The 9,913-nt window shown below is 46.7% G+C and overlaps 1 long non-coding RNA gene across 1 annotated transcript; it reads right to left on the reverse strand.

The window, feature by feature from the left end:
- Window positions 1-465: 465 nt before the first annotated feature.
- Window positions 466-5,717, reverse strand: LOC125759825 (uncharacterized). The gene is made up of 2 exons (XR_007417524.1): window positions 2,842-5,717; window positions 466-2,653 (listed from the first exon to the last, which is right to left on the reverse strand). It is a non-coding gene; the product is annotated as an uncharacterized LOC125759825 (long non-coding RNA).
- Between the last annotated feature and the right edge of the window lie 4,196 nt (window positions 5,718-9,913).

Genomic DNA, 9,913 nt, shown 5'->3' on the forward strand with positions numbered 1-9,913 from the left:
TTCAGGCAAACTGGGTACGTGCAATCAGCGGCCTCAACGAATGCGCGCCGGGCCACGTGCATTTGCCGGTTTTTCTTTTATTTTATTACTTGCCTTCATCGACAGTGACAGGAAAGGTAAGGCTTTTGCAATCTTGCTGGTAATATGCAAAATTTATTAAAGTAAAAAAATGTGTATAATAAAGTTAAAAGCTTCTTAAGGGTAGGAGGATGCTTATGGCGTTATGTAGGGCGAACAGGAGTCACTTGAAACGAAAACAAAAAGCCAGATAAACCAATCAAACAATAGCGCGAACCGTCGCTGCAGGGCTTTTGAAGCGCTTTGGAGCACTTTTGGAGCGCTCGATGTAGCGCTCCTGCTTGTATCGTGGAGCAATCGCTGCTCCTGTTCGCCCATCCGGAAAATGATTCATTGGAAGCATGTAATGAAAGACACCGAGACAATTTTTTTGTGGTTGTTCAATGATTTTCTTCTTTTTTTCCTTCAATGCGACGATTTTATTTATAAAAATATGTATAATATGTATATAACACTCTCTGTGGGGTTTCACGCCGTCCTTTCTCACATTGAAGGAACGAACGCGAACAAAGGAAATATCGCAGGAAAAGAAATATAAAGAAGAGAATAGAGATGAGGGAGACAGAAGTGCACTGGGATTCGTGAAAATACTACATATGATCGCAGACAGACAATAATAATAATAATAATATAATATTAATAGTAATAAGAAAACCTGTCGCGAGTTGTTTGTTGGTCCTTGTTTTTGATTCTGTCACAGTCAAAACAACGTACGAAAAAAAGAAAAGCACTACAGCCAAAAACCGTTCACGTTGTCCGATGCACCGTCAGGTTTTCGAAGTCACAAAAAAAAATGTCACAGTACAAGCATACAAACACACACATACGGGCATGGAACTAAATGGACAACAAAAAAATGCAGGCACGCATTCAAGTCTTCCTTTTATCGCTTTAGCGTGCTTCCTACGGTACAACGTCCAGAGCGAGCAAACCAGGAACAGAGTTACGACACGACAAACAAATCGCAGGAACAGAACGTGAAATCAAGAATGAACACATGCACTCAATGCTCAAGAACAAAAGTGCTCGTACGAAGACAAAAAACTTGTACATAACACAAAACACCGCTGTCGGCGCTACAGCGCGGTACTGTAGCAAGGAAAAAAATGTTCACAGGGGTATCATTCCGGATAGTATATGTGTAGCAAGGCAGACAACAATACGAACCTATATAAAAGAAAAAAAAATCTTTCTCTGTACACGCTATCATAGATCCTCTCAATATCGAAGCACTCGGGAGCTAACAGAAAGTACGGTAGCATTTTCTGAAAAACAAAGCGTATGTTCGTTTGATAAACGTGTCGCGTTTGCTACGTTGCGGGTATTTAGGCAAGTGCCACAACGCTCGAAGAACACGAATTTTTCAAAGAAAAGATAGCAAGCATTGCAGGTAGGACACAGTCGTGGCCATGACTTTTTCGCATTCAGGTCATTCGTGAGGTCAGCCAAGCGAAGATTCTTAAGCACGCGCTTAAGGGGGGTGTAACTTACAGGCGGTACCTATTGTGGCCTCCGCAATCGGCTCCGGCAGCGGCGGGCTGCCGGAGCCGATCGCGGAGGCCACGGGGCAGATATAGGAGGCGTAACGTTGTAGCCTGTGTATACAGCGGGTGCTGCGCGTTCTTTAGTTAAGCCTACGAGCGATCGGAAAAGTATGCTGGTATGCGTTTCAAACAGTTACGTTTGCTCTTTTGGTAGGTGAAGACTAGATGGCGTGCCTACCAGTACCACCACTAACTACTACTGCTACTACAGACCGTAACACAAACACACAATTGTGGAATCCTATAAACTGAGGAACGAAATCGGGGAGATGGCGTTTAAAAAAAATGTGCACCTACTCGCCGCGAGGAACACTGAATAAAATAGGCAATGAGGTTAAAAAAAAAAGAGTGACTTTGCCGATTCTCCTACTATTCGACGTGTACACCTTTTGTACGTGGTCCTTCGTTACTTCGTGTACTCTAATGGCGTGTTGATTTCCGTAAATTGTTTCTTCGACTTAGCCGCGTCGTGGTTTTTTTACGGTCGATGGTTACATACGTAGTGAGCTTGAATACAATGTGGGCACGTCTCGCGCGCAGACATTCCTAAGGTATCTCGCACTGAAAAAACAAACAAACAAATAAACAAAGTGTTAGAATATAAACAAGGAGAAACGGGCTGGGAGCACGAAACTATGTACAGGGATCTAAAGGTAACACACAAAACGAAGTGGGAAAGAAATGTGTGACAATAACTCGAGACGTAATGCCGTGGTATATAAAAATGTAATAAATAGGAGATATACATAAAAAGGGGGTGTGTGGGAATAATGTGTACATAAATGGTGTGTGTTCTGTGTACCGTGGCGTGGTTGGGGAGGGTTCACACGTGTGTTGCGATAAACCGAAATAAGCGTAGTGCGCCATGTACAGGAAATGGAAAGAATAAATGTTAACAAAAAAAAAACTGTGTCGCAAGTGCCTGTATCCCCAACTACGCGGATGTCAAAGAAAGCCGTTTTTTCGCATAAATGAGTAGGAAGACCTGTTACATTAAGCGTAGTGTTAAGGATGTTTTAAAAACAAACAAGCTATTTGTTTCTTTAGTTTACCGGGAATGCAACATATTTCTTTGTGATCCTCCTGTGGGAGGCGCGTTTGTTCGAGAGACGCCAGCACATCATGCGCGGTCTTCGTCAGCAAGACTTACTAAATTTTGCTCATATTTACCATTTGCAGCTTATTACATGAGCAACTTTCCGACGATAAGAGTGAAAACTTGAAATCGAAAGTTGTCGGGCACCGGGCAGGGATTATTATTTTTTGTTCGCGACCTCAGGTCATGTTCTCCATGAAGTTCCGTTATTTCGATTGATTGATTCATTCATTAATGTCGTCGGTCCCCAAAGAAGGCGATTAGTCTGCGCGCCCAGCGCGTGTACAGACTACCCACCTGCTAACTTGTTTGGCCAGCTATGCGACATTAAAACGAAAAAAAAAAACAAGTTTTTAGAAACGAGAAAGTCACCCACAGACTATCGCCAGCTTTGTCTCGCCACTTCTGATTTCTCTCTACGCAGCAAAATAGAAATGTACAACCAAGATCACAAAACTGCGTACCCTAGGATTAAAAAACAGCTTGTATAAAAGACGCGAGGGGGAACTGGCAATAGAAATCAACAAAAACACGAAAAGGGACCGCCATCACGCCTTAAATATATACCTCTCGATCGTTCTTGGCGCTCGCGTCTCTTGAAAAAGAAACTCTCCATTTTGATTGGTTGCTCGCGGCTGGGCCGCCTCCACGTGATTGGCCAGCCTCGGCACGGCTCGGCCTGTCACGTATAACATTGATACACGAACGAGTAATAACATAAAGAGTGCGCAATGAAGGAGAAGGGAAGGGCACGCCTTCTTCTCTCCTAGTCTTACTTTTTTTATTACCTTTTTACCCCGCCGACTGTCCCTCAGTTGACGACGACGACGTTTTGATACTATCCTTTTTCTCCAGTACAACCTCGGAGTCAGCAGGAGGGTGGAGGGGGGGAGGGGTGAGGGGGGAGAGGGGCATTTTTTCCTTTCTCTCGCCTCGTAATCCCTTTTGATTGGTCGTTTTGATTGTTTCGATTGCGACGGAGAGAAATATACACACACACACTCACGCACCTGGGCTTCTACTACGACTTTATAGGCGACACCCCGCCGTCGTCTTTGCTACTGCCGTCTTTTCAGCTTTCTTTTTTCTACTTCGCGGGCTCGGAGCATAGCAGCGTCCGATAGGAAGCGCGTTACAAGAAAGTCGTGGCGGCGACGGCGGCATCTATTTCTTGAAAACTGGTTCGGTCGCCGGTGCTCGCATCTCTACTGGCTCAGCGCCCATCTCATCGTCTTGTAATACTCCGCACGCGACGGTTTCTTCTGTTTATTTTTGTCACGTACACCGCAGCGTCGCGCGCCGCCGTAAAGTATGTCGCACAGAGAGTCGAGGACTCGTTTTTCCCGATATATGTACGCTCGGCTTTCATTTTGTTCCGATTCGCCGTCTTCGACTTCTCATTGGATGCGTCGCGGTCGTGATAACGAACGCCGCTGCGCCGACGGATCTGATTGGATGCGTGGCGATCAAGTTTGCAGCCGTCGAAAAGCGTAGCCTCGAATACCTGTTCTGCCCCTCTCAGTGGCAGTTGTTGTTGTTATCTCAATAGATTTTCTTTTTCTTTCTTCTATGGTATTTATTACAACAGGGTCACACTCACTTGGGGGTTCGAGTACGCTGCAGTTAATAAAGAATGCGTATTAGCAAAGAATCATTGGAGACGAAACTAACCAATAAGTTACAGCTTAAAAAAGTGAATTCTCTTTAAAAAACGCACGCTTTTTTTTTTTTAATTTCGGTAGTCTAGCTGTAGCACTAACAGCGTAATCTTCCGGATGCTTCAGTTAGCTTGTCAAGCTGTCAGGGCCTGATTTCTGTACATTTCCTCCCTGTCATTTGCATAAATGTTTGTTTATATGTTTCGACATCGAATGATAATTAGAATTTTCACCGGAGTTGCTCGTTGTATCTTTTTTTTTTTTCTTTTCTGGCCGCCATAGGCTAGCTGTGACATGGTACTTCATTCTTTTTCTCTATTCAAGCCGGACACATAGTATCAGGAAACAAGAAAGGTCTATCTATGAATAAAAAAAAAACGGGAAACGCGAAAGATTGCGCGTGCCATAAATTGCGTAGGTGCAACAGTGCTGCAGTTTGAGTTGTGCAATGCGAGAAAAGAGGAGAACGAGCTCAGGCTACGGAATGGGGCCGTTGAATTTTTGCATTTTGCGTGGTGTTTACAAACAGTGAATTTCGTTGGCTTCATCCAAGAAACAGAATTTTATCTTCTCGTTTAATTTCAGCTTTATAGGGCATCATGTCGCCAACAGAAAAAAAAAGATCATCGTTAGGCTCACCTCGCGATAGCTTGAGAGCCCAGCCCACTAGGGTTTGGTGTCTTGTTCCGTGAATTCTCAGACGCCCGATAAGCGACGGAAGAGCGCGCGTGCGCGAAAGAACCATCGCTAAATAAACGATAAAACCCAGGGGCCCACTGAAGGAGGGAGTTGGTGAAAGAGTTGCCTCAGCCCCTACATGTATTCATATATAGATATTTGCCCGAATGTTTGCTACCTCAGAGTTTTTATCGGCATGCGCTGGTGTCTCGAGCGGGGGAGCTCCGCCGAAGAAAACCTCTCGCCAGAAGAACGTTATCTGAGGCTTATTTATGTGCGCTACCACCTATCAATCATACAGAGTTTGTAAGTGGGGCAGAACGCGCTGATAACTAAGAAAAACACACATAGATAAACATTTAACATGTCGCGCAGGGCGCCCGTCAGTCTGCCTCCGATCTCACAACTGTTCCGCGCTCGCAAACGCTGCTCCCTCACGCGGCTGGTGCTGAAAATAATTCGGTTGGCATTTACGACCGTATAGATCTGCGTTCAACTCCTCATTATTTTATTTTTTTTTTCACCGGGTACTTTGCCTAAAGCGAGAGGCATGTGTAGGGACATTATCTGTATTTGGTGTACGTCGCTTGAGTGCAATGATTTCCCCGCTTAACTATCACACTAACTATTGAAGAACAGTAGATACTCCGTTTCTGCGCGTCGGTTAAAAACAGTGCGTATTTGTCATACTGAGTGCAGTCTTTGTTTTACTGAAAATTCAAAATTTAAAGCATGGTCAGAGAGGTTGTCGGACCGTAGATGTTAGACGTTTTCTTAAAGAATCCGCTTCGTTAACTGAAGAAAGAAAGCCACGAGAGGTTTCTCGTTTTGACAGCACCCGCTCCGTAATGGCCTCTTCGTCTACAGCGCAAATATTATTAATGACACATTCGCTTTCTTGAATTCACGAATCTGGTAAAGATAAGCGCCGTGCGCGTATTTCAAGCAAGCGGGTCCGTTAGGCATACACCGCCGCCTACCGACCAACCGGCATTCGCCTGTCAAGTATATAAGGGAGAGCGGGTATCTTTATGCGTCGGCGGTACCAGGGGCTGGAAAAATAAACGCCTGTAACCTATCGGCCCGGGGACAGCCAGTTACAAACAGCTGAGGGGGAACTTATGGTCCACGCGTCTGTTCTGTCCTGTTTCACGACTGCGTGTGTAGCTATAGCGGCGAGCCGCTCTTGTAAACTTCGCCAAAACCAGCGTCGTATCTGACGTCGAGAGTATATGCATAGCCGAACGAAACGACGCGAAACAAGAAAAAAAAAAGGCAGGTAAGAAAGCGAGGGGGAAAAGCCTGAAACAATGAAAGAGTGCGGACAGAGCGGAAATGAGAAGCTATGTGTGATATATCTTTCGGAAGGACAGACAAAGAGGGGAGAGAGAGAGAGAACGGCAGCAAACGAGACCGACATAGCTTGTCCGCCAACGGAGCGGAACGGACGTTTACGGGAATCGGCAAGCCGCGCATATACAGCGGCGCATGCGCGTCGTTTTGTCTTCCGCTTACACGTCAGAAGCAATGTCAAGCACAAAACAAGAAAGACTAGAGAAAGAGCCAGCAGAATCCGTGGCGAGCTGTATGGCTGGCCGGTCGTATAGCCAGCCAGCTGACGCTGTTCCGTCGACTCCGACGTTTTCCTTTTTGTTTCCCGCTCAAGACGTAAGCAGACCACGAGACTCGGGAAAGCCTTCGGCGCGAACGCGATGTCGATGCGACTGCGCGGTCACGGATCCCAGAGGAGGCTCGTTTCGGGAACGATCGAGATCCGTGACGAATTCGGCGCGACGCTGTTTTCGGAGGAAGACGGAGGTGGTGTATACGTCCAGAAGACGCCGTCCCCGCCCGCTCGCGGAGACAAACAGTTTAGTCTCTGGCTTCTTTCAAATTGATGAGAAACGGGCCGAAAGTGCCTCCCTCTCCAGCTCGCCTTCTTACATACGCGAACACTGTCTAACCCCCCCTCCCCTCCCTTACTCAACCGTCCAAAGCACTCTCCCCTGTCTTGTCAGGCTGGTTCTTTATCCCTCAGACTTTTGTTTTTCCTGTCTACGCATGCCTTGCCCCGTAGCTTCCCTTTTATCTTTCCTTTTCGCGACCTCTTCTCGTTTTCTGACAAATGTTTGGATTGCGCCCAAGCTGGACTCGGTCTCGCAGTACGAACGCGACCAGCGGTAGTAGTAGCAGCTCTTCGCGTCCTCAACTTTTTCGTCGTAGTTTTTGTTCTCCGTTTTTTTCGGCTTGCGCGTACTGCTTGTATGATTCTCTGGCAGGCAGGCCTTTGGTGCATATATGCGTCAACGGACGGTTCTAGGCACGACGGAGGGGCGACGGCACGGGGGGTGAGTTTGGGGGGTGTGGGGGGCCGAGCTGGGAACGTAGGCGGAAAGATGGCCCGCAGGAACGTTGGGAGGATCGTTGACGATATGCCCGTCACGGGTGGTCCCTTGCATGCGTTCGGCTCTTCGGGAAAGTTAACTCGCCGTCGCAAGGAGCAGTATACGGCTTTGTCTTGTCTTGTCTCGTCTCGTGCTTTTTTTTTTCTTACGGATTGTCTTTAAAGTCGTGTTTCTGGTAGCTCGCGCCTAGGCGGACATGAATTTTGGATGCCTCTTTCCCGGCTGCCGTTCGGCTACTGACACGTCTTCTGTGTTCACTTCCGAACGAAGGTTCTTCTGTCACTGCAGGGAGCAGTAGTGTGGAACGCCCGCGCTGAGTGATGTTCTTTAAGCGAAGTCCCTGTAGATTGGCACAGACGTGAAGATGTCGTAATATCTGGCGTTTTATAGGCAGTTGGCATGGGCCTAGCTAAGGAGTGAAATCGTGTTTGACGTGTAGTTTATTATGTGACATCTTACTGTTCGGTGCGATCAATCACTTTATGAGTAAGTTATTCGCTCAATTCATCGATTACTTCTAGCTAAAAATGAGTGCTTACCAGATGTTTAACAACCGAATCTATGGAAGCCACTCGAGAGAGGTACTGTACAAAGGAAGGCGCGGCTGCCTTACATAATATTTTGGTGTTCTTTCGTTTGGTTCTATTGTCTTTAATAGAGTTTCTGTTGCGATGCGATTGAATACTCTGTACAATTTTCGGGTCATCTTAAACCGTTATGTTATGGTTTTGCACATTCCTGCGTTTGGTGTGAGTGTGTATGTGTGTGCGTGTTTTCTTCTACTAAAATTTTGAGGCTTCCACGATACACCGAATTAGACTCGCGCTCACATTCGTGAGCACTTTACTGGAGCGATCTGACTTTTCGAGGATCGGAAGAGGCCGGCCTTCAACCGAGGAACTGCATTTAGCTGCGTCATCTTCTGCGCCGTATGCACTAAACAGCTCCACTGCCGAACCTCAACTCAACACCGTAAACAGCGAAAAAAACAAACAAAGAAAGAAGTGAAGGAAGAAGTGGGTTGGTTAAAGGGGTCGCGAAGGCTACGGAAACGCGGGTGTTAGCGTAGCTGCCATCGAGAAAGACACTTTCCAGCTGCGGCGACATTTAAAACGAAGAAAAAAAACTCCACCGCCTTATCGTATATCGAGAGGAGGCGAGATCGAAGGAGGAGCGAAGCGTCGAAATGAAGAATGCGACAATCCGACACTCCACTGGTGGTGTGGGCGAAATAGAAATGGAAACGGCGAAAGGAGGGAGGCTTGTGAGAGATTGAATGCGCCGCCGGACGTGAAAGCCTTCTGGCCTCCATCGCCTCCTACTCCTCTGAACTGCATCGAATCGCTTGTGTGCTGCGAACGATTGCGCTGGAAGCAGGTGGTTCACGTCGTTTTCTCACAAAGCCGCCTTTTCGCGACCCCCCCCCCCCCCCCCCCCGCAGGCAGTTGGTTCGTACCCCTTGTCCGATCGAAACCGCAACCGCGCGTCGAGGCTGTCGTCGTACGACTCCTTTTCAAGAACACCACCCCTCCTATAGGAATGGCTTGACTTGACTTAGACTGCACTTAAGGAACCGGATGATGGTTCATATAGCGGATCATTAAAGTACTGCTCAAAAATAGGGTTCTCTCTCTTTTCTTTTACTGTTAATTTCACTTATGTAATCGTTTATCGCGAGTTATTTCGAAGTAGATGCCTCGAAACCCGCAACGTGAGCCTACGGTGAAGAAGCTTGATCAATTGGAAGCCACCCTAATCCACGAATTTCGCCTTTATACCAAGTGAATCAGTTCCCGAATAGGCTAATGCTATATCGATTTTGGCATTACGCGATTCATTATGCGGTTTAAGACCACAACAAGGTACCTTCATGAAAGTTTGCTTAGGAGAACCAGACTGTCGACGAAACCGACCATTTGGTCACGTTAATTAAGCTGAGGAGGCCTACAAGCTTACAAGGGCGCTTACAATACCGAACGCGGGGAGTGCTGAAATTGGCCGTGGAAGGTCAGTTTCGTTAGTACCAATAGTTTAATTAAGGAACAGCCATACGTCAAAACACCGCTGTAAGCTATCCCAACGCGAAATATGGCGAAAGCAGATATATACTATTATAGATAAAAGCGCCAGATCACCCGCGAGAGATTACCGGTTTTCCAGATTACTAGAACACCCAGATTACCGGTTCTATTTCTTTCTTTTCCAAAATCACTAACCAATCTCAACGTAGGCTAGGCAGTTATCCAACTTTTGCAGCTGCCAAACTGAATGCCTGACTGCCATTTTATGTTTTTTTTTTCGTCCCTTGATTTCGAGCGCCACATTTTTCTGTCGACTTTTTTTTTTTTTTTTTCGCGTAAGGTTTCGCTCTAACCTTGATCCGTTCGAAACGGGCATTCCGGACCACGCCCCGACGTGCCTGGGTGTGCGCGTAATGGACGACGGCCCGTTTAT

Source organism: Rhipicephalus sanguineus, chromosome 9, assembly GCF_013339695.2.
Source record: "Rhipicephalus sanguineus isolate Rsan-2018 chromosome 9, BIME_Rsan_1.4, whole genome shotgun sequence".
NCBI lineage: Eukaryota > Metazoa > Arthropoda > Arachnida > Ixodida > Ixodidae > Rhipicephalus > Rhipicephalus sanguineus.